Source organism: Otolemur garnettii, unplaced genomic scaffold, assembly GCF_000181295.1.
Source record: "Otolemur garnettii isolate 467f Iridium unplaced genomic scaffold, OtoGar3 scaffold00010, whole genome shotgun sequence".
In the NCBI taxonomy this organism is placed as follows: domain Eukaryota; kingdom Metazoa; phylum Chordata; class Mammalia; order Primates; family Galagidae; genus Otolemur; species Otolemur garnettii.
The window spans coordinates 26,312,304-26,338,490 of record NW_003852405.1 but is presented as its reverse complement, the minus strand read 5'-3'; positions in this window follow the sequence as shown (position 1 = coordinate 26,338,490).

The following is a 26,187-nucleotide window of genomic DNA, read 5'->3' as shown; positions in this document are numbered from 1 at the left end:
GGAATAAGAAAAGAGAGGTGTGTCAGGGATTCTTTGGTTCTACGGGGTCACCACAGCCCGGTGCCATATCCCATCCAGGACGAGCTAATGAGCCTGGAGCTCATGAGATTACACAGTAAATTGAGCGATAGCTGCTTAACTCAGTAGAAAAGAGCACTTTTATTACATGATATCACCAGGCTTTTATGGTGAGCTTTACGAGATCTCACGTGGTGATTTACAATTACTCTGTGTCACCAGCGTGGCACTACTGTTGCATTGTTTTGGCTATTAAAGTAACTGCCTCCTGAGCCAATTTGCGAACGAGACAATTCACAAAGCGCCAGGGCTTCGTACTGTAAAAATAGATGCTAGAGATAATTGGGCAAGGTGGTGTCATGCCACTTGTGTGCAGTTCATTAATTAACTGCTTGAAACTGCTATAAAATAATAGCCATGTCATCAGGATGCAAGTACAAGAGTGCAAAGGAAATAAAACTTCCTAAGGAAGAAGGCAGACAGAAGTAGCTATTACGAAGACAACGCGAATGTTCCCTTTCCCTTTTAGTGCCCGTTCTTATTTCCCTGTAGTTACAAACCTGCACTTCAACTTTCTTATTATTACTTGTTAGTGTTTATTGCGGGCTAGATGATGCATGCGATTTATGTTCCCCTCCGATCTGTGGAAGCTGACGGATTGTTTACTAAAAGAGCTCAGGGATCGTTGCCGAGACAGAGCAATACCCAGTGATTTTCCTCCCACAATTCAGAAACAAGGTTCATATTAAAGACATTCATGAATTTGTCACAAATGGGATTTCTCATTTCAGCAGCAACCAGATCTTTAACAGGTCTAGCTGTGAGTCAGGAAATAAACCTACGTAGTGGGAACGACTTGGCCAATAATAAACATCTATGCAAATGCAGTGGGAACGACTTGGCCAATAATAAACGTCTATGCAAATATGATGCTGCATTTTAAAAAAATGCATCAGGCAGCCTGCTACTTCCATTTCATAACCAAACTGGTTATTTGGCAACTGCATGGAGAGATATTGCCAGAACTTTAGGTCAAAATGCGGTCAACAGAAAGTATTAGAATAATAACTCTCTGCACACCACACCAATAACTATGTTTTTGTGTGTTTGGGTTGCCAACTTCATGGTGACCTCCAACCTCAAGTTGTAAGATTGACTTAGCAACTGGAGAACTATATTTGGGGTAACTTGGCTGAATATGCCTCTGACTTTAGGGAAAAAAGTGCAATGCCATTCACAATACACGTAGCCTAAAAAAATAGAGAAGTGAGTACATAAAGATATTAAGTTTATTTCTCTATGAGGATTCCCTCTCTATAGCAATAATGAAAAAACTGGGTCACCTCACAATGGTAATTTTCTCAGAATTATGGTACACTCGAGTCAATTTGATCTCCTTTCAGCTGCACATTTAGCTAAGGAGGGCAGTGCTAACAGAGGCAACCCATCATCCTGATCACCGCATGTAAGGGACAAGGTTCCTACAGAAGGGCCTCCAAGGTCCTGTCAGTGATTGTTAAAGGGCTTAGGCTGATGAAATATTTTCTGTCAGAGCTTATTCCACACCTGACATTTCTCATATTTGATCTGTTAATGGTTATTGCCCACTATGCTGGTTTCAAAGGTCAGATTCATAAAAAGGTTATATCTCTACCAATGGAGCCCTTCCTCAAGACCTTTGTTCAAATAGGTGTTGTAAGCCACACTGACAAGCCACTGATTCTTGCCAGGAGCACACAGATGTGATGGCCTGTTCCCAAAGGATCATTTGTTTCCCTGTGTGCATTTTTCTAGAAATATCAACAGTTATTATCAAAAAAATTCTTTAACTCTGAATAACTTTCTTTTATATATTTTTCCACATGTTTATTAAATATAATTAAGAAATTCTGAAATTATTGAAATTCTGAAATATATTACTCCGAAAAATTTGTATTTGCTAATAATAAAAACCATAAAAGTTCACTCAAGAGGTAACCTTTTAAGTCCAGAAAACAAGAGCAGGTAGAAAAATCAAACTGCAGAAAGGACTTGGATGAACTGGCATCAAGGAATTGAATCCTACCAAGACTTCTCAGACCCCAGTCTCTAAGCCTCTGCCTCATTCTTTCTTAACTCAGGCCATCTTCCTCAATATAGTCTTTGTTTTCATCCTGGGAAAAGACAAAACTCTCTCCTTTCTAGTCTTAAAAAACTGGAAAGACTCTGACAGGTCCAACCTGAGTCTGTTACTCCTTGACCAATGAACTAGGGAATCAGGATAATCTATGAATGTAGATTATCTTGAACCAAATGAACTTGGGTAAAAGGTGACAGCAGTTTCCAAAAGGAAGTGAGGGGCAGGGAAAGGAAGAACAGAAAGAATCTGTTTCCAAAAGAAGAGAAGAAATGATTCTCCAAGGAAGTATGTTAGACATTTCACTGGAAACATTACCTGAAAGTCAAAACACTATTCCCCAAACCCAAATATAGTTCATACCATCTCCTATAATCTGTATCTTTCATAAAGGAACAGGTAAACATGGGAATATGTATAGTATGTGTTGATTTTTGTACATATACACGTACCGCCAGAACTGAAAATGCCCTTGACCTTGTGAAGTTTATCTTCTAAAGCAGATGATAAAGCAATAAATTAAAATAATATGATTTCGACAGTATGGAGAAAAATGCAAAAAGGAAGGGGTGGGCAGGAAGGGATGAGAGAATTAGCTGCTGTAGGGTGGTTGGACAAGAGTTATGAAGGTGCCTTTCACTGGAGACCTGAAGGGAATGAGTAAGTCACACATGTATCTCTGAGAAGAGTCAAATATTCTTCAACGTAAAATTTACTGTAACAGATAAGACTAATATGAGGGATAATGAACAAAATTACTGACCTAAGAGTCACTCTACCTTTAACTTATAAAATCTTAGGTAAGTATTTTATTTGGGGTCTTAATTTTCCCATCAGCAAAATAAACACATTATTCTGCTTTCCCCAAAGCCTTAGGATTCTGGATTGGATGCAATTGTTTTCTTGGTACTTACTTCAGATATAGCTGCTAAGCACTTTCTTTGTGAGCCCAAGTGGCCTTGTCTCTTGCCTGGACTACCTAATAGCTTCCTACCTTGTGACGCTATGTCTTTCCATTGCCCCTGTGCCTACTACTATCAAGGCATAAGTCAGGTTCTAGCCTGGGCTCTAAGCCTCCAATGGCTTCCATTTTGGTTTTTTATTTTATTATTACTTTTTTTTTTGAGACAGAGTCTCACTCTGTCATGCTGGCTAGAGTGCCCTGGTGTCATAGCTCAAAGCAACCTCAAAGTCTTAGGTTCAAAAGATCCTTCTGCCTCAGCCTCCCAAGCAGCAGTGACTACAGGCACCCACCACAACATCACGTAGTTTTCTACTTTTAGTAGAGATGGGGGTTTCAGCATTGCTCAGGCTGATCCCAAACTCCTGTGCTCTAGCAATCCATCCACCTCAGCCTCCCAGAGTACTGGGATTACAGGTGTGAGCCACCATGCCTGGCTACTTCCATTTTACTCCAGTGAGTGAAAATCCAATTTCCTCAAGGCCTCCATGAGCCAAGACATAAAGCTTCTCTGTTAGGGACTGAGTTGTGTTCTCCCCAAAGTCACATATTGAACACCTGTACCCTACCCCCACTACCTCAGAATGTGACCGTATTTGGAGATAAGGCCTTTAAAAGAAGTAATTCAGTTAAAACAGGTTTATTAGAGTGGGTCCTCATCTGGTGTGACTGGTGTTCTTATCAGAAGAGAAGATGAGGACACACATAACACAGACTAAGGGACAAGCAGGTGGCCATCTGTGAGCCAAGGAGAGAAGCTTCAGGAGAAGCCAAACCTGCCAATATCTTGATCACAAAGTTCTGCCTCTAGAACAGTGAAAAAATAACTTTCATTAAATAAAAACGCATCCCCTTCCCCCACAGCATCACCCCACTTTCAAGTCCATTTACCCTGCTCCATTGTTTCCTGTAGCACTTTATCAATTCTAATATGGAGCTGACTCATTTTTATGTTATCACTTCTGGCCTCTCTCCACTAGAAGGCAAACTCTGGGAGGTAGGGGGATGGTCACTGGCTCACTGACAGACCTTTGTAGCCCAGACCCGTGACAAGCACGTAGCAGATGTTCGAGCAACGTTTCCTAAATGGATAGAGTGGAAATAATAAACTGGATGGCACTTTAATGATTACTTAGTCCAATTACTTTTTATTAAAATCAAATTTACATTTAATTCATGTTAGCTAATGAAATATGTAGCAATTATTTCTAGAGAGTTAACATTGATCTACTTGTAATAAATATTACTTTTTGTCCATTGAAAATTAGTATCTAAAATATGCTATTTTCTTATTTATCAGCAATCCATAGACCCAGTTTACTATGACTTTGAATTCCATTTTCATCAGTCAGGGTATGCTAAGGATGATTACAAATATCTCCTAATTTCCATTAACTTAAGACTACTGAGGATTTTGATGCTGGCTTTTAACTGCTCACTTCATTCATAGTGCACAGTGAATGAGGTTGAGAGCAAAGAAAAGTGTGGGCTTCCAGGGCCCTCATCTCGTCCATCTAGTGGGTTTGCCCTTCACCAAGTCCTAAAGGCAAGGAAAGAAGGGTGTAGAGAACTTGAAGGAGGATTTCAGGCCAAGAACTGGAAATGGCATTCGATTCCATCCCATTGGCCGCAGTAGTTATGTGGTCTCACCTGTATGAGAGGCAACTGTACCAACTGCCAAGGTGGCACAGATACTGGTGAGCACTTGTCATCTGTTAATACTTAACTATCTTCTGACACTGGAAAGACCAAGATGCGGCCACGACAATGGTGCTGCATGCAAATAACAAGGAGAACCTTTGGTTTACATCATGGCTTGAGTTGCTGCGGATCAAAAATCAAAACCCTGGGAGGTTTTCCTAATCTTTTACTTCTGCTGTTTTGATTCAGCCTTCTATCACCTGAATGTGAAATATATTCATCTCTATGTACATTTAAAATAGACTCCAGTGGCTAGGCACAGTGGTTCATGACTATAATCCTAGCACTCTGGGAGGCTGGGGGTGGTGGGGGAAGAGCACCTGAGCTCAAGAGATCAAGACCAGCCTGAGCAAGAATGAGACCCATCTCTAAAAATAGTCTGGCATTGTGGTGGACACCTATAGTCCCACTACTTTAGAAGCTGAGGGAAGAGGATCACTTGAGCCCACGAGTTTGAGGTTGCTGGGAGCTGTGATGTCATGGTACTCTACCAGGGCAGCAAAGTGAGAATTTGTCTCAAAAAATTAATTAATTAATTAATTAACTAAACTCCAAATGTAAACTATTGATATGTGTTCACCCCTAGTTGTACCTGATCTTTTACCCATGCGTGCAAATAGTTAAGTCTTTGTTGTACATTAGAGGGCTTTTGAGACAACAGAGGACAATTTGAAGCATGGATCTTAATAGCTAACCCCAAATTAGTTATTAGACCAAGAAGAGAAAATCATGAACTGACTCTTACCTTCTTCATCTTGAGGACTTTCCTAATGATAATAAATTATACAGAATTATAGAATTAACTGTTTACTTAAAGATAGTCATTTCTAGGCTTAGAACATGCACACCAGTATACTAAGGGGTTACAGACTTTTTTAAATTAAGACTTGGTTTTCTGGGCTTTAATATTTTACAATCTATGTGAATTGAAAAATACATGATTTTTTTAGCTTTTGATGGAAAAAACATGAGTTTGGGAGCCAGACCGAGTGTTGAACACTGGTGCTAACACTTACTAATTGCATGAGTTTGGCAAATCACTTAACTCTCTAAAACTTAGTTTCCTCATCTGTAAAACAGAGAATAAGAATTCTTACCTCGTATGGATGTTGTATGTTTTTAGAATTAAGAATGAGAGCAACAGTTCCATTCTTGCCCCATAATAGCCCCTGACTATACTGTAGCAATTATGATTTCTCTTTATGGTAATAAATTTTAAGGGGCAAAATAAGTTGCAGATAGTAGCTGAAATGAAATTTAAGAGATATGGGAAATAAAATGTGAGCTGAAAAAATGGGCAAGAAAGTTTGGGGGAGAGCTCGAGCTGAACTTTAATTATTGGTAGTCTTTGGATGGAAAAGGCAGGGACACAGTAGATTTCATTTCAGAGGTGAATATGTGCTATGCTGAGAATGAATGGAGCAACCTGGTTAAAGAATCAGACATTGACACATTTGGGGCATATAAGCATTTACCTAGCTTAATATCTTGCTCTTACATTTTCTTTAAGATGACTATCTGAATTCTCAATGTTCAAATTTGCAAAAAGTACAGTTTAAAGACAATGTTCGATAAGTATTGACTAAGAAAAATATTTTATAAAACTATTAAACATTTGTGTCATAATAAAAGTCAAAAAGAATGTGATAAGCTATTATAGACTGGTATAATAAGAACAATTCAATAATATTTAAATTTCATATATTGTCTAGGTTAACATTTATAATTTGTACAATACTTAAAATTGAATACTGAACCAAAATATATCAAATTTCTATTTAAGTGGAAGACATACCTATAACTCTGAGTCTAAATATACAAAAACAGATCATGTAATCAAAATGTATGTAACCCCATAATCTAAAAATGTAAAAAATTCTGTTTAAGGCTGGTGCTTGTGGCTCAAGGAATAGGGTGCCAGCCCCATATGCTAGAGGTGGTGGGTTCAAACCCAGTCCCAGCCAAAAAAAAAAAAAAAAAAAAATTCTGTTTAAAACATCAATATAGGAAAAATTGTAAAATCCCATCATATTTTAGCTAGGATGGCTAAAGATTACTGATTGTAATCTGTAGTGTGAATTCTTTCATCTGTGATTCATCATTAATCCTAAACCAGAAAGAAGATAAATAAGGAAATGGGCAGATCAAATATGGTATAACTTCCCCTTTCATGACTTTAAAGAGAGAACTTGTGTTTAAGAGATGAGGAGCACATGAAAATATTTTTCTCTGAAAAATATGCAATATTTTTCTTGCATTTCAGAAATTATTCTGATTAAAATAAACATACAAAAAGAATAAGCAAGCCTATAAACTTGTTCTTACACCTTGTTCAAGGGTAGCTGTATAGCCATGAACAGATAAACTAGACAGTTGTTTTGTTAAAAAATAACAATGATAACATATTTTTAAACACATATAGCAGTGATTATGAAACAGTATTTAAAAACCATCCTTCAAGGACTCAGCTCATTCATACTCTTGATGGGAGAGTAGAGTTCCACCTATACAACATGCTTGTTTCAATCATTCCTCTACTGTCTCCGGGCTACCCCAAGGCCAACCAGAGGCTTAGACTGAGACATTTCACATGTCACATACATAATGTGAAGTAATTTAAAGTCTTATTTTCTAAGACTCTTGTGCAGTAACTTTTGAACCCAAGGATATTAAACAAACAAGCCTGAAGTTCAGTTTTTGTTTTTGTTTTTCCACTTCACTCAACGTGACCACATCAGCACACACAGTATTTCATGGAAGCCAAGATCTCAGTCCCTACTTGATAATTTTTAAATGACTTAGAAAATTATTTTCAGCCAAATAATTATGATTGAAGAAACATCATACTTACATACATGTGTGACCTAAGAATTAATGTAAAATGGGATGTTTTACTTGCAATGATATTTGTGTACAGAAATCACCGGGTTGAAAGCAGTAAGTACTGAGTTATTCCCGTATTCCATGAGTAGTTCTATAGTTATTAGAAATAATGTCTAAATGAAACAAAAGTACACCAAACATCAGTCAGGCAGAGGCAGTGTACCAAAGCAATTATGATACTGTCGCTATAGACTTGAATAAAATGATAAGTTAAATTTGATTATTTATCCCCATCCTCCTCCTCCTCTCCTCATTACTCTTCTTCATCTTCCACTTCTGATTATTTTTAATATCATTACTATTGGTTATTGTGCCTTGTGTTCTCAGATTCATTATGTCTTAATAAATATATATTGTCAGGCATTGCTTAGTAGGGAAATAAATGTTCAATTATTGCCCTATCATTTGTTCATCTGTCTACAATATAATGCCATTTACACATAAAATGAAAATGAAAAGTGGACATTAAACTATAAATTCCTTGTTTGGTGAAAGAAGGAAAAAAGTAAGTATGGAAGAGCCTAAGGGATGGAAGTAGGAAAGGAAGAACAGAGAACAGGAGGAGGAGAGGGAGGGCCAAGAGCTAATTCACCTAATGTTTGGATGGGAGGTTGATGAGAACATTGCCTGAAAAAAATCTACCTTAAGAAGCAGAGGCACTAAAGTGATAACTCTTGAATTTTAAAATTCCAGAAAAATAATAGTTGGATCATTTTTAATTTCTTTGTGAAGGAAATCTTTGAATTTTACTAAACAATGCTCTTAAATTCTAGCCTAATAGAAGATCTGACCTAAACATTCGATCTAATTATTGGCTAGAGGAAGGGCAGCAGGTGGATAGAATGGGGCAGGAAGTTACAACAATTTCTAACCCAGAAAACGATAGCTGAGTCTTTATACTGAAGTCTGTTTGTTCCTTAAATCCAGTACTAGACTATTCCCTTTTTCCTATGAAGATGGTTAAATCTACTGCATCCAAAAACAAAAATCTCCTCTTGATTCTTCTTTCATATCTGTCTCCTCAACAGACATCCAACGTTTTACCAACAAACAACTCAAACCTCACTATCCCATCCCCACTCTTTCATTGCTGCCTGAATTCTTGGCATAATCCATGAATTGGACTCATTATCCATTACCCGACATCATCTTACAACCAACTTCCATATTGCTTTCTGGATCTTCAAACCGTTAATGTTACTCAGTTAATTTTTTTTTTTTTAATGACAAGTCCCTCCAATAAAATTCGCAGGTCTGGATGCAACATTCAGGATCACAAACCTGTCTCTCTAACGCAACAGATATTGTTACGTATTCTCTGTGAGCAATAAACTTTGTTAGATTATGTGATTGTAAAGATGAAAAGACAGTCACTGCCTTCTTAAGTTACGCAACCAAATGAGATAGAAATGAAATAATCAAAATTAATTGAGATTATTTCGTAAACATTAATAGCATGAAGAAAAACAGCATCTAATGCCTCTTTAATCAATATAAGCCCAAATAAATACTTTCTGTCCTTCAAAGGGATCATTCTATATTCGTGCATTCATTCAATAAACATGCATTCACCGATTTACTTATTTACTTATTATTTGCCAAGTACTAAGGCAAGGAATAGGAAATATATCCATAAATGTTTGCTGAATGAATAAAAGAGCAAATGAATTATAAGTTAAACACTTTCACGGTTCATTGCTGAATCCACTGGAAGTTTCCAGAAGGCTGTGTTGCCACCAAGACACATCACCAGATTCTCCTTCAAGACTGAAGGCCACACTCCTCCAGCTTCATGCACTGCTGCTTCCGGGCAGACGGCTCTGAGCCGTGAGCATTTTTGGAATTAGGTTGCCTGGAGAAAGGCGCTACCCTGTCTCTAAGGCAGTCTATACTCAATAACTTAGCAATGCGAAGAGATAAAAGGCTCAGTCCCCTTTCCCCAGTTGAATGGCCACCTTCGCTTCAGAGTTCACTGTGGAGTCAGCTGAGGCCTTTATAAAACTTACTGCAGTCCAGCTCTCTCTCTGCCCAATTTATCTTTCTTCCCTGTCCTTCCATGGGTGGTGATAACAAGAACATATCTTAACAAACTTCTGCTTACCAATTTTTACCTTAGAATCTGCTTCCTGGGAGAAAACCTATCTCTGACATAAGCCCATCTTTTTTCCCCTTCCATTTTCAATTATGCACTTCAAATACAGCAATTTCAAAACTCTGAATTGGCCCCACATAATATGATTTACAATGGGCTAAAAGAAAGAATTATAAAAATCTGATTAACACTTATTAAAGGTTGTCTTTGTATGTCTTCTGGTTCAAATTTACTTGTATCAATGAGGGCAACATAGGAACAGCCATTATGGTGTACCAGAAGTAGTTGATGAGATTTTAACACAGAATGTTATAAGGTTGTAATTGTTTATGTCTTTCTCTGTAGTTAGATCGTTCTTTAACAACTGGGTATTATTAAGAAAATACTAATCTCTGCAAATACAACTTAAATGTAAAATTCTAATTGAATTTAAAGATACTTGCAAATCATTTTTACTTATTCGAAATTATGATGGCTATTGTAATTCACAATGATTGAAATATTCAGAAAGCAAAGATAAGTTGACATAGATAGGTTTCTGTGTTACATTTACTAATATCCATACAGAACCAATAAAATTGACTGCAATAATATTCACTTACTGTGAAGTGTCTTGACTGTTTAAAAATAACATGCAGCATTAAAAATCGTAACAAGTAATGAAACATTGTTAACTAAAAACCACACACACACAAGCAAACTCTAAATAAAGTATGGCATGTTTATACCATTTTTCACCCCAAATATTATTTCTTTTCATCTGACTCTTTACATATAAAAAATTATATGAATTTACATTAATATAATTTAGGTTTATAGTTCTTTATATATAATGGAGATGTATTTTTTTATTTTTTTATTTACAGTTTAAACCTTCACCAATAAGGATATTCACAAATTTAATCATTGCTGCAACATTCTTACTTACACAAATCATCTACCTTGTGTTTGTTATACTGGAGCCAAAAAGCGAATCTCTATTTTTCAGAATTATTTTTTTCTTTTGGTTAAAGTATTGTCAAAATTTTAAAATATTGTTAACATTTGCCTCCTCTGGAGTACCAAAAAATTTCATTGTCGAGTTGCTTTAAAATACTCTCAAATGTAATTTTTATCATATTTTAGGAAAGAAAAACTCACCTTTGAGGCAGTTACATGTTAGTACTCTGCCTTCCCTAAGTGGATTATGGACTCAGAAACTAAACCTGAACACATCTTAAAAGGGTGCCCAAGCTTAACTATCTTGCCCTGTAAATACGGAAGGCACTTTGACAATAATTGGATCTCCCTAATACCCATATGGATTCAAATACTGCAGAAAGGAAATGGATTGTAAATTTTGGCAACTGAACTTAACTGTACTTCCATATGTATGCTTTGGATTTGGAATTTGAACTGTTGTTACAAACCATTTTTGCTAATTAGAAACCTCTTCATTTTTTTTTTTTAACCTTTGCAAGTAAAGTTACAAGGAGCCCAATGTTCACCTTGCTTATTTCAAATTCCCATTTGGCAGGCATTGTAAAAACTAACTCCCAAAGAGCTGTCATCTGCCTAGAGTCTCCACCTTGGCACAGCTACTAGCTTTGACCTCAGGGAATTTTCCTGTGTGAATCTTCCTGTGGTTTACCTCGGAGAGTTCTCTCTAAATTGAAAGGGAGCAAGAGAGATGGGGAAAAACAACAGCTCAACAAGCCAGGTTTATTTTAAGTGGTACACAGAAAACACTTCTCTTGCAGTACCAAACTGCTACAACATGGTCTCAGATAATTACTCTTTACAAAGTTATTCAGGAAGAGCAAGGCCAATTAGCTTAACAATTAAAAAGTGCGCTTACAGCAACAACACACATTCATCAGAATTAACACCCACAAATGTTTCTATAGACATCGCATCAATCAAAGTGCAGAAAATATAGATCTTGGTGATCGTACCCCTGGTTATCCTTACATGACATCACACCATACGCCCGGATAGAATCTGATCATTTCCTGTTTATGTGATGCCTACCATGGAAATTCTGTCTAACCTTCGTCTTCATAAGCAGGCCAGGGTGACTAAACTAGAAATAAAGACATTGAAAATTTGGGTTTTACATAGCATAAAATATTGATGACTTGCTTCTAGATGCCAGGCAGATCTCAATATTGAACTGTGTTAATATGCTTTTTCCATGCATTTTTCTATAGTATTTTCAGTTATTGATGAATTTGTAGTCTTTTCTGTTTTCATCCAGGGTGGTAGAGAGCTGGAATCTGGCAAGTTAGACTCCTGCTTCAAGTCCAAGCTCTATCCGCTGCTAACTAACCTTAGAAAATTGAGTTAATCATTACCTGACCATTTGCCCCTTGGCCCTGAGATGTGTCATATTCCCTACTCTGTTCCTATTCTGCTTTTCCATTCAGGAAACTGTCTTTTTCTGGCTCCTCTATTTTTTGGCTCCTTGTTTAAATGTAACCAGTGGAAGAAACTGTAGAAAACTAGAGGACAGAATGAGAGGGGAAAGGATGGGTTTTTCTCTCCCTTCTCCTCTGCTTCTCGTAGCGTCTCTGGCAGATTCCTCTGTGGACAGCCACCGACTCACTGGGCACTCATAGACCCACTGGGGTTCTACCTTCTGCAAGAAGGCCCCAGAGTGAGACTTTGCACCTGTAGAGTTCTCTCACTGTTTATGTAATTACTTTCCTATATTAAATTGCCTCTTTTTGGAAACTGTCCAGAGATTTCTATCGTTCTGCTTGGACACTGAAGAGTTACACCTACACACATGGCTTCCCTTCCTGACCTGTGAAATGGAGTTACTTACAATACTGAACATACAGGGAACGCTGAGGAGTAATAAACGGAGTTATTCTCCAGCTGCAGGGTGCATCAGAATCATCTTGAGAGCTACCGTGCAGATGTTAAGACTTCACTCTCAGAGTTTCTGATTCATTAGATCAAAAGGGAGTCAAGTAGGGAGTCAAGAATTTAAACTTTTAATCCATTCATAGCTAACATGGATGCTGCTGGTCCACAGATGATACTTTAAAAACCATTCATTTTAAATATTCTATAAAGTTCTAAGAATTAATGTTCACTGCCATTTAGTAATTTTTTTGTTCTTTTTTTTTTTTTTTTGAGACAGAGCCTCAAGCTGTCCCCCTGGGTAGAGTGCTATGGCTTCACTGCTCACAGCAACCTCCAACTCCTGGGCTCAAGCGAGTCTCCTGCCTCTGCCTCCCAAGTAGCTGGGACCACAGGTGCCCACCACAACGCCCGGCTATTTCTTGGTTGCAGCCATTATTGTTGTTTGGCAGGTCCGGGCTGTATTCGAACCCACCACCTTAGGTGTATGTGGCTGGTGCCTTGGCCGGTTGAGCCACAGGCACCAAGGCATGCTCTTTCTAATTACAGTTGTAGCCAGGACTTGAAGAAATTCTCAAATTCAGAATAGGCAAATGAATCTGAATACAATGAGGGGATTGTGTAAGAATGTGTTTGTGTCAGTTCATGTAAGATTGGATCACTGTCCCATCAAACATTTTCTTCTGAATGTGGTGATCATACATATCTTTACACGTAGCCAGCTAGCTAGATATGGGGGTGTGGATGGGGACATGTACATTTTTCTTCTACTTAATGAACATGATTGGTAAAATTCTTATACTTCTGGAGGAATTGAGGCAGGTGTTGGGGTCATATCCAAGCAATAACGTTTTTTTTTTTTCTTATGAAGGAGTGTATAACTGAATGCAAAGAAGAAGAAGAAAGAGAACTAGGAGAAAGAAGAAGAGGACGAAGAAGGAGGAAGAGAAAGAGAAAGGAGGCAGGGAGGAGAAGAACAATGCTATTTTATTTGTGACCTATTTAATATACAAAATAGCCCATCATTTCCAAAGACTGGTTAGCATATTGGTATTGAGGCTCTACAAGTCGTCATGGAGACGTATGCTGAAGCACATTATCCAAGCTCTGGCAGTTGGACATACCATAGGCCGTTCAAGTTTCACAAAATAGCTGTCTTAACCTTTATTCTGATAAATATGAAAAATGCTTTGACAACGACTGGATCTTCCTCATACCCAAACAGCTAATCAAATAAAAGGTACTGAAATGGGGAAACGTAAAAAGACGTATTTCTATACATGTGTACGTGTATATCGACGTGTCTGTCTACATGTTTAGAATACAAAGAGGCATTAGAGGTCCGTGAGAGGCAATCTCATTAGAGATTCCTTCTGGATTTGGGGCATTTTCTCCAATCCCAATTTCTACAATTGATTCATCTGTTACTAACATGATAGAAAGTCTTTTAACCTAACTTTTTTTCTCTCAACTAAATTTTACGTAAAGCCAATTTCTCTAAAATCAAAGTTTTATCCAAATGGACTATATATTTTTAATAAGAAATGATTCTTCTCTAATGTATGCTGTCATATTTCACTGATTTATATAATAAAGTACAAAAAGCATAAACAGCTTTGGAAGCAAATGGACCTAACCCTGAGGACCCACACCCCTCCATTGGAAGTAGCCTGGCGGTGCGGATCTGCTAGCATGCCCTCTAGCCACTGGGGCTTGGCAGCTGTACTGGTTTTCTATAGCTGGGTAACAAATTACCACATATTAAGAGGATTAGATCAGCACACACTTATTAACTCACAGCATTCAGAGTCAGGAGTCTAGCACAGGTTAATTGGTTCTGCTCAGGGTTCTACCCACTGGAAATCATGAGTCTGGACAGCTATATTCTTTTATGGAGCCTCTACGGGGGAAAGAAAGTCTCTACAGATTCCAAGCTCATTGGGTGTTGGCAAAATTTTACTTGTGGCTGTGAGACTGACTGAGTTCACTGTTTTCCTATTAGCTGCTGTCCAGGCACTGATCTCAACTCCAAGAAGCCACACTGGACCCCTGGACTTCTGGCTGCCTTCTTCAAAGCCAGCAGAAATCTCTCCTATCAGGAAGGCCCAGATCCTTTCAAGGGGTCACCCAATTAGATCGGGCCTATCCAAAGTCAAATGATGTGGGGCCTCAATTACATCCGCAAAAGTGCTTCCCTGTTATCATACACCGTAACCTAGTCACCGGAGTGAAGTTCATCAGGGAAGGAGCCCCATCCAGATAACAGAGGGTGGTGTTACACAGGACACGTGTAGCTGGGGGGGTGTTCTCTGAATTCTGCCTACTACAGTCTCTGAAAACATGACTTAGTTTGATTCATAGACCTATTAGAGACTGTTAATTAATCTAGGAAGCGGGATAATGAAGGTGGCTGAGACAGCTTGTGGCTACTTATATTTAGATGGTATTGTTGACTTCCTATGGGGCACTAATAGCCATGTACCTAACTATTCAGAACAGTTATCAGGGACTCCACAAAAACTCCCACAGAGATCGTGTTTTTATGTTGAAACGTTATCTAAAAGATGGTGAAAAAGACAAAGTCACCATTTAAGACACAAAGTAAAATGCCAGTTACGCAAATGTACATTGCCTCATAGACATGGACATTGAAAAGGAGTAATTTGTCTCCAAGTATTCATTATTTAATTATTGCTCTATCTATTTATTAGTACTTTTCCTTTGCATAGGCAAATTATAGAATGCTTGGAGGCAAGGCTAGAAACCTTTTAATGCCCTCCATACTGAGATCTTAGGAGTTATAATCACATCAATATCCCCAGATAGACAATTGAATCAGAAGATTCCTCTTCAAAGGAAAGTAAATGACAGAGTCTCTAATTCAGGTAACAAGTCTGAAAAATCAATAGAATCTCTCTTCTCCTCTCTTTTTTTTTTTTCTATCTCTTCATCTTTCTCCTCGCTTTGTCTTTCTGGCATCATGATTCTCACCAGGTAAGGTAACCTTCATACAGGTCTCCCTTGCCACCCCCAATCTATGACTTCTTTTGATGACTAATTTGTTGTCCTCCATAGACTTGCACTTCTAATTTATGGAGCGATCCGTCCATATCTCTGGAGATAAATGAATCAATGAAGCTACAAATCTCACACATAGTGAGAACCTATGAAGTGTGTGAGACAGGGAGACCTGGCCTCAAATTTCAGCATCACTAATTTAATTGACCTCCCCTACTTAGTTAGCATTTCCGAATTTCAAAGCAAAGAGAATTAGACCCAACAATAATGTATAAGAAGTTCATATCAAATATTAAATAATCTAAGAAAATGTATTACTATTTTTTTAATCAATTAATTTTACTAGAGCTTATTTCTTTGAAAGAGTTCATCCCAAAGGAAACAGTTACTATTTTTCCCTATGTGTTAAAATATTTATCAGAGTGTGTTTCATGGACCATTGGGCCTATATGATGTTTCCGGGGGAAAAAAGAAAAACAATAGTAAATGTAGGCTGGGCCCCTGTAGCTAAGTGGTTAGGGTGATGGCCACATGCTCTGGGACTGGTAGGTTCCAACCCAGCCTGGGCCTGCTAAAGAAACAAACTAACAAAAATAGTAAATGTAGGTGGAAACTCGATATACTCAACAATATTAGAAGAATCACGATAAACATCATGCTACAGTACACTAAACACCTCCACCAGTAAGGAAAAAATGTTGTATGTAACGTGAATGGAACTATGAGCAATCTAGCTTAGAACTTAATTTCCAGAAAACATTAAGAAGGCCATGTATTGTGAGTCAAGTATTAACCAGCACAGTATTACATCTTTTCTGGGTCCCAACGGGATATAGAATCATAGTCCTTTTACATTACAATGTACATCATCAAAGGTTAGCCAAGCTACTGCTATAAATTAGGTATATATGTAATTCTTTTAGCACAATTTTTCTAGAGCACTTTTAAAACTTTCTATGTCTAGATAGCAACCGAACCTAATCCTGTTAAAGATGATAAGATATAAAAACAAAGGAAAAGTTATAATTGAGTTTTGTTAAAGGTACAGTGAAAATTCTCCATTTCTACCCCTGCCTCCTTTCCTTGAGTCTGAATAGATTAGAGTGACCAGATTCTAATATCTGTAAGGCTGGACAACATGGTGCAGGGGCGGAGCCGGGGCGGGGCGGTGGCAGAGCTGGGGCGCGGGGCAGGGGACCGCACAGGGCAGGGCCTGACAACAAGGCAAACTTTGATAAGCAGTTCTCGATAATCACTTCTCAGCAATTATTTATTACAGTTTAACATTATAAAATTAACAAAAATAATATTCTCCTATTCTCAATAATAAACTCATATTCTGGAGAAATAGCCATATGGCAGCCGAAAACCATATATTCCCTTCTGGTTCTCCGGCCCTTCCAAAAATCAGGACTTTTTTAAAACGCGGCTGGATGCGGGACAAATTGTCGAAAAGCGGAACTGTTCCGCCAAAATCGGGACGTCTGGTCACCCTAGAATAGATGTTACTTTGAACACTCAGTAAATGCAACTTTTATTTTACATCTAACACTAGCTTTAGATATTGCCTTGCCAGGTTAGCTCAGAGTAGATGCATGAAAAGTGAATTAGCTCTTCTTGGCTTCCTAAAATAAGTATTGCACTGGTGAAGGGAACGGGGCATTCTTCAAATAGAAGGCGCCCTTACTTCCCTCATTGTCTCGAATGTATGCTCACTTCTTGTGGAAATCCTATTCCATATGAAGAAGGGAAGTTAGGGAACAGTAGGGGGAAAGACTGAGAGAAGAAGCTACAGGTTAAGATGCCGATGAGATCTGGTGAAGGAGGAGCCAAGTAATTATAACCCTGCAGTTGGAGAGTGCAAAGCATGCCGGTGACAGAGAAACTCATGCGAACATGAAATGAACTGAAGATTAGATAAAATATGATACTTTTTTGTTCCAAGGCAGAAACTTAAGATGGAAAAATTAAAGATTTACAGGAGGTATCTTCTCTATTTCTTTCCGTATATTCTTGTTTTCCCTCCTTCTTCCTGAACAAGGACACTCCGACACTGAACAGAGGGCTTAACAAATTTTTTACGGAGTAAGGTGTTTTTTATTATGACAATACAATAGTCCAACAACACAAGACTAGATGAGCTGTCAGCAGACACTGGCGAGTCCCTCCTCTCCTTTGCTTTAGGGATTGAGACCAGTAGAGGCCCCAGCATCAGTGCTCCCCTGGAGTCAGGTTCAAACCCAGTGTGGACTCTGCCACTTCAGTATATTAAAAAGTCGCTGTCTGGCACTAACATATCTTCTTAATTGGTCCTGCGTCTTACATGGCATAAATTATCAGTGCTTATCATGAATTCCTAGCCTGGAAAGAAAAAATTAACGAGTCTTTCGTTTCGTTTCATCAAATTGCATCTTGATAGAGCCAGACAGTTTGGGTCAAGTCATTTTCATTATCTGATCACCAGCACATTTATTTTTACTAAAAGTAAATAAAATGATAACTGGGTTTCATATATATCCAGAGCTGAGGTCCCACGCACTTTCTGGGACCATGTGTGCGACATGGTGACAGGGACCAGGGCGGAGGCTACTTTCCATCAGCAAAGCAATCTCCCAGGCTGGGTGTGTGTAACTTGAAAGCATGGCCCCTGCGAAACATTCTGACACCGCGGATTTGAAGTCTGCTTGCACTGCGACTGCCGGAAAGTTGCAAATGTTAAATAATCTCTCAAACTTGCCCTAGAAACTCGAGTTGGCTTATTAAAGTTTTTTCCCCCCGTTTGAAAAACTTCTTTGTTTCGCTAACGGCAGGTCTCCTGTGTTTTGTAATGTTGTTATTGAACAAGTTTAATGATTTGCTGAGGACCTCATCTAGAGGCATTACCCAGCAGCTCGAGATTAGAAACGTATGGTGGTGGAGGCTCTCCCAGAATAAATGAAAATATTTTATTCAGCTACCGAGAAGGGTCTCCAGAGATCAAATTAGAAGCTAGCTGTGAAGGGAGGTGTTTAGGCATGCTCTGGAATTATTTATCAGCATTTTCTGCTTGTGTGAGAATAAGCAGACATTAAGTTTAAATTAAACAAAGGGGGAAAGAAAACAAGTTTTTTCAGTAATTTGACTGCTAATGATATTTCTGAATTATTCTCAGCTTAATAGTTTAAGTAATTTGCAATGATAATAATTGTCCCTGCTAAAACTCCACGAGGGCTGATCTTTTTTTCCTTTTTGCCAAGATTAACCCCCTTTAAAACCTTTAATGGACGTGTAATTGCAAATTTATTGTGGGCTTTGTTAAGTTTTAAATTTGTTTTCTTCTTGACATTTCTTTTAATTTAATTTAATTTTATTACATTCATCAACTCTTTGAGAAACTAACTGAAAAGTCCATTAAAAGGGAATAAATGTTCGTTATGTCTCACTTGTTTGTCTTTATTTATAATGAGGCTAAGCTTGTCGATGGAATAAAGGCCGCTTAATTATTAGTTTTAACATTAATACGCTCTTCTCATGTGCTCGTTCAAAATAAGTATGCTTTCCGGGTTTGTGAGAAAGGAGTCAGCTGGTAACAGGAGGTTGCGATTGTTCCTTAAATAATTAAATAAAACACTAGACCATCTTCCAAATGAACACACTGTGGTTTAAAGAACATCTAGGAAAAAAATTAAGAACATTTAGGTGGCAAAGTGGTGCTAAAAGCTACTAAACTTTGTACTTAAACACACATTGCATGTTATGACCAGTAATTGGTCATTGAAAATATTTTTGTGTGAAATACAGCAGATTAAGAAACTAAAACCCTAAGTGTTATGGCTGCTTTTCATATGGAGGAAATGTAACAAACTCAGTGTTTTTCAGCCAGGAAATCATCTTTTACTTGTCCTGAACTATGTCACTGTATTAGCCATGCATACAGAGAGGACCGGACTACTAACCCCTTCCTCGATGCTCACTGTTTCAGAGGTGAACTCCTTCACGGAAACAGTATTGTTCCCAGAAATTCACCTTGCGTATCCGTAGACTCTTGGTTCCTATTAACTATTTTTTCAACTTGATTTTTATTAAATCATAACTGTATACACTTATCGGGTACAATGCGATGATTTGATATACAATGTGGAATGCTTAAATCAAACGAATTAACTATTTTTAAAAGGATTTTTTTAATCTTTTCTCAAATAATTTCCATTAACTGATTCCATTGTGACTTGGAATTAAACAGCGCTTTAAATTTTAAAAAGGACTGAAAAGAAAAGGAAAAGAAAACGGAGCTAAGGGAAATGGAGGAGCCAGTAAAAGTGTAATACTCTCCTGAGCAGAGGGGGAAAAAAACTCTTAGAAAAAATTTGAATATATATACACACACATATATATGTACATATACATACACACACACGAATATATATATATACACACACATATATACACACACAAATTTCTCGTTTGTGTGATTTGAGAAGAAGATTGATTTGATATATATTTTTTTCTTAATCTCAAATGCCACAAATGACAGGGACTCTCACACACTTTGTAGTGACATTCTCACTTCTCTACTAATACTTTCTCAGCGCTTGGAACTCAAATAATTATAAAATGAGGCATTAAAAAAAGGAAGGCAAGGGCGGCACCTGAGGCTCAAAGGAGTAGGGCATCAGCCCCATAAGCCGGAGGTGGCAAAAAAAAGAGGGCAATACATCATTGCAAATTAGAGTGAGAAAAAGGACTCAGTTACTGATATAAAAGAAGGGAACAATTCAAATAGACATTATTCTTAGAAATCTAACAAGTGCCTCAATATTAATTTCTTTAAAAATATTCTTGATATCATTCATATTTATAGTTGCTTGTATGTTTTCCTAAATTGCTTCATTTTATGAAATGCCAGAAGTTGATTTTTCTTACGTTTTGTCTAGGAGCAAAAGAAGTCCCTTGGAACCCCCCAATATACAGATCTGTGATAAATAATATGTCTTTTGATAACTGCATAATTGGCATGCCGTCTCTTCCAGAAGTATAAAAACAGTTACTTTTCAATATTCTCATGAGTACTGACAACTACTTTCAAATATTACTTCTTTCATTAGCTTGCGTGTGACTTTCTCCTTCTCTCCTGTTATCATGGATCCGGCGAGTCCAGGAAGGGTACAAAATTCCAAGAGGGGGAGGCTCTTCTCATTCAAGACATATGCAGGGAGACCGTCTGTGTAGCGCCATCCACTGCCCAGCATCAATCTTGTGCTCACTGCTTACCTAAATCTTTCAGTAAATACTCCAGATCTCCTTCAAAGCAAGTAATTACTGTCTTTCTGGGGAATTATTTTCAGATGGCTCACATGGTATATTCAAAAATAAAAGAAGAAATTTGAAGCTTGACACCAACAAATCCAACTATTAACACCACATTTGGACGTAATCATTAAAACTGATGATCAGAATATAAAAATGCCAAATTTCCCAGAAGAAAGTTCTTTCAACAGATTTAGCCTTTTGGGGAAGAAATCATCATAAAAAGAAAAAAAGAAAAGATCACTCTTTTTTACTGTAATGAACTACCGTGATGTCTAGAGATGTCATGTATCAGGGTAGGTTGTTAAATGCTACTCGATTAGGAACTGGTATCATTTCTTTCGGGCACCTCCCATCCCTATTCTTAGCATAGTTTCCAGGGCACCTCCCATCCCTATTCTGAGCATAGTTTCCAGGGCATCCTGGGTACATCATAAACCAAAGAACCTAAGAATCAATTAACATTGTGAGAGACATTGTCCTTTTGAAAAATAGTTTGTAATATAGATATATTATATACATATGTTATACACATACCACTTTGATGAGCACATAATTATTTTCACATTTTAAGAGAAAAAATATGAGATAAAATATTTACTACAAAAGACAATGAAGAAGGATAGTGCTGGCGAAGGATAAGCTTGAAAACCATCACCAATCTCATCAGTGCTCTGAATAAAGGTTTTAGAGAGGCGTTTGCTGATTTCAGTTGTTGTGTGCATGTATTTATTTTAGACCTTTAGGAGGTGAGACACTCTTCTGTATGACAATCGTCCTAATACATATGTCACTGTGGCTAATTTATAACCCACCAGTTCTCTCTTCTTCCTTCTCTAGATTCTCCGATCCACATCTCCAACCATCTCTTTTACTCCATTCCTCATTTCTCAGGACTTTTCATCACCCCTACCTGGTAAAAACTCTTCCTTGCTACAATCTGACTGTTCATTTCTTCCACATCTGTCATCATACTTTCCCTGATAACTGTCACCTGGGATACTAAGGACTACCAAGGAAAAACATCAGCATATAATCCATCTGGTTGGTGCCATTCTAAATTAAACTGTCTGCAGACCGTAACGGGCCTCCCTTTCATACTTTCTTACGTCAACTTAAATCTTCTCCACTTTCCTCAAATATTTTAGCCTGTGACTTCACCCCTTCTTTTGACAGATGAGCAGAACCCTACTCCATAGAAGCCTAAAGAAGGCTCTCTGTGTCTCATCACCAAACTGCAAGCCTGCCCTTCTCCCTTCCCTACTATTGCAAATGGGAACGTGTCTTCCGTTATACTGAAAGCTAATCCCCCCGCATTTGGTCAGATACACACCCTTCCAGCCTGCTCAGAAAGCAGAGCCTTCTCTCCCATTCCATTGGTTCCTACCCTTGGCATTTAAGTGTACTGAGGACTCCTTCATCTTTAAAACCATACACGCAAACCAACAAACAGAAATCTTTCTCCAGCTCCAGTTCTCCAGCTGGAACTCAACTTCTGTCCATCATTCTCTTCTACACACCGCCTCCACGTCCCACCTTCTAGTCACTCCTTCAGATGATGTGCGTATATAAACCAAGTCTTTGTGCCGGCTCCCTCTTCTGTGTAGCATATCTCTAGTTATTACTGTACGGCAGCTCACCACTATCTCTAACTCGGAATTCTTTAAACCCAGTGAATGGTCTGTCTGTCCATCTTGTGCATCTGTGACGCTGAGTACTCAGCACACGTTCTCTCTTCTCATCACTCCTACACATATGCAAACACGCCCTCTGTCACCTAACTGTGAGACAGGCCTTTTGTCTCCCCCTTGAAAGATTTTTCCTGTCCCCACAAATCTCTTTCTACTTTCAATGGTCCCTACCTTCTCTAGGCTTCCCCTTGTCATGGTATTTTGCACAATCTGCTCCCTTTAGTGTACGGACGCTTCTAACAGACACAGACTGTGTCTACCTCCTTTGATATGGTATATGGAGCTTCTTGGGCAATAGATTTTAGAATAATTTAATATTAGGAGTAAACTTTATTTCAATTCTTGCCTTTAATTCCTAAAATACATGAGTCTGTGTGTCATCGGTGGCCACTACTGACATGACCAGTGCTGAACATAACCAGTGATAGTCTGTGCCTCTTACAGAAGAAGACACGGACCCTCTGGGATCCTCTCCTCTTCGTAAGGTTGTGGATGGGGCACTGGCCAGGCAAAAATAAGTGCCAGCCACTATGCCTCCGTAGGCAACAAATCTGTGTTTTCCTAAAGCAGTACACGCATAATCACTAAGCTTGACATTTTCTAAGTATCACTTTTATTAAAATATTTTTGATAAATAAAACATGTCTTTTTGCCAATTGCATAAGTGTAATCAATCAGCTCATTCTCTCTCAGTACAACCTAACAAGTAGAATGAAACGCGTGAATGACCTTCTCCCTCCCACGGGACACATATATTGTCATATTATCACTTGCCTGCTGAATGCATTTTCTTAAAGCAGAAAGAATTCTAAGCCACAAGACCCTGTTTATTCTTCACTGGAAAAATGTAATCCATTCCAAGTTACGAAAACATCTTCGTTTTTCCAATGTTTATGGTTGATCCAATTTTTATGACTAAAATTTAAAGCCTGGAGAAAGAAGGACGCGTAATAAAAATTGAGGCAGACTCCTAACAGTAACCAAGTGAATAGATCTCCTGTACAGCTTCTTATTGATAATGAATTCTCCATTTACGAGGGAGACAGAATGAAGCATTTCTTGGCAAATTACATTCCCTTCTGTGCTGCTGCCAAGTGAAATACTTGAACAAGTGCGAGCTACATCCTACGCTTGATGCGAGTCTCATGTCACTGTATTTGGGAGGAAACATTGCTCAGAAGCTGGTAACAGAAATGTTTTTGTTTTTAACAGGTCTCAAGTGTTTCTCTTCTCTCTCATTTCTGGCAAATACAAGGCATCAGGTTCTTCCAGGAAGAGGCTGAGAGAGGACCATTTATGACTTCCACACAAAGTGATTGTCTGTGAGTGACCAGATCCGAGGTAGCTGCTGAGTGAAAAAGCTCAAGCCTTAAGATAGTTTATCCTTATGATCTTAATTCATAAAAGACATCTCAGGAAATGTTTCATATCTTAATGACAGAGAAAGGGAAACAAAAAATTCATCATAGTGATCTCATGTTTCTGCAAGCAAAGTCACAAGGCATTTTCTTAAAGAATCTAAGCTTAATAGGGGTGCCAAGAGATAGCTTCAAAGCAAGGATGTACACCTATTTATGACAACACTCAAATTCTTGCCATCTGACTCTTCCTGTGCTCTGATTGTATTGCACAGGGCTTCACTTCAGGAAGCAGCATCTCTCCCCCATCCCAGTTACAGAAAAACAAATTTCTTCTCTTGGTTTTCAGAGCTCCTATGACTCTACTAACATAGCTCTTTCTGCAGCCCCCATGGATTTCTTCAGTATCCCAAGATTACATCATGCATTTTCAGCAGAGAGGCCAAGGTGGAAGGGAGATAAAAAAACGAAAGTAAGCAGGGTACCGAACTATAATTAGAAAAGCACGCACTTACGAAACAGAGAAATTTGAGCTTAATCCCAGCTTAACCATTTAGTAGGGTAAACCCACTCTATAGAAGAAAACACTACTCACTCTGAAGATAACAAGTCTTAACTGAGGCAGACGTCATTTCTAAGGACCCTTCCCAATTCCTTTACCTGTCTTTACAATAGGAAGCCAGAAATGCTGAAACTCACTTGCTTTCCCACCTTCCCTTGCGGCCAGGATGGCCGGCCAAACAGATCTGACCAATGTGATAAAATAGCAATCTGCTTGGCAACTCATGGGAAAGCCTTGGCTTTTTGTATCATACAGAGAGACGTCACTGGCCTTCCTTGCTCCCCTTTATTCACGCCTTAAACATGGATGTAACACACCGGAAGCAGAAATGGTCATACTTGGACCATGGAGTCACAAGAAAACACACTAAGTATGGGGCAAAAGAGAAAATCAGAAACAGCATACATTATCTTACTGAACTGGTGCGGTAACACTGAACCACTTACCTCCAGACTTTGAGATGGGTGAAAAAATAACCACTTTTTGTTTAATGACAGCAAGTTGGAGTCTGTTATTTGTAGCCAAAGCTCCTAACTGATGTGCTGACTCAACTATTCTCCACTCAAGACAACTTATTGTCTTAGTAATTCCTTCATAGCATGCAGAGGCCAAAATAAATATCTATTCCATTTCATTTTATTAACTAGTTAAATCCAAAACATAATAAATATTTAAACCCTAACAAGTTTGTGCCTGTTGGGTATAGCACAACTTTTCAAATCTGGGAATCAAACTGGACACTGTCGCCCTATCATTTCCTGTTCTGCGTAGATTTTTGTGTGACATTTTATTTTTATTATAGTAACCACTGAAAATCAAGCTTCACAAAGATATGATGTCGTTGAAAGATATGATGTCATTATAGCACTCAAACATCAAAACTGCAAACAATCTTGAGTTTTTAGTTTATGCTGTGACTTTTTTTATGCCTTCAACTTTTGAAGTTTGTCTTGACACACCATTTGAGCATAATGGCCTACATTTCAGAAGTGTTGTGATGGCAGAAAGAGATAATAAATGTAAATAACAAATCCCAGTAGTTGGCATATAATAGGTGAGCAATAAATTGTAGATGTTATTAGTAGCAGTATGGTTTTGTGAATTTTTGTACACACTTTCAAGAGTATCTCCTTATAAATAATTTTAGTCTCTGAAAATACTGCCCTTCTGTGTCACGTACAGTATGTAGTGTGAAACTAGAAGCACAATCTGTAAAGGATCCCACTGCACACACATAGGCCTACACAGGTGCACAGTTAGTGTCAAAGTGAACACAGACGCTGAGGTCACAGTTCCAGTAGAACAAATGAAAACACAAAAGGGAAAAGATGGTATTACCCGGGGCCGGTGCCTGTGGCTCACAGGAGTAAGGTGCTGGACCCCTCTGCCAGAAGTGGTGGGTTCAAACCCTGCCCGGCCAAAAACTGCAAAAAAAGAAAAGATAGTATTATTGACTAAATTGACTTGCCACTTAGTATTTTATCACAATGCCATATTAATGAGTATCTCCTACTCGCTTGGGGCATGTGAAAGACTGAGGTACACAAATGTATCAATGTACAGAATGGTCCTTGCCTTCCATGAGCCCCTATTCAAGGATTTGCTGACTCATGGTTGGATTTTCCATTCTGTAATTATTCCTTGACTTTTCTCT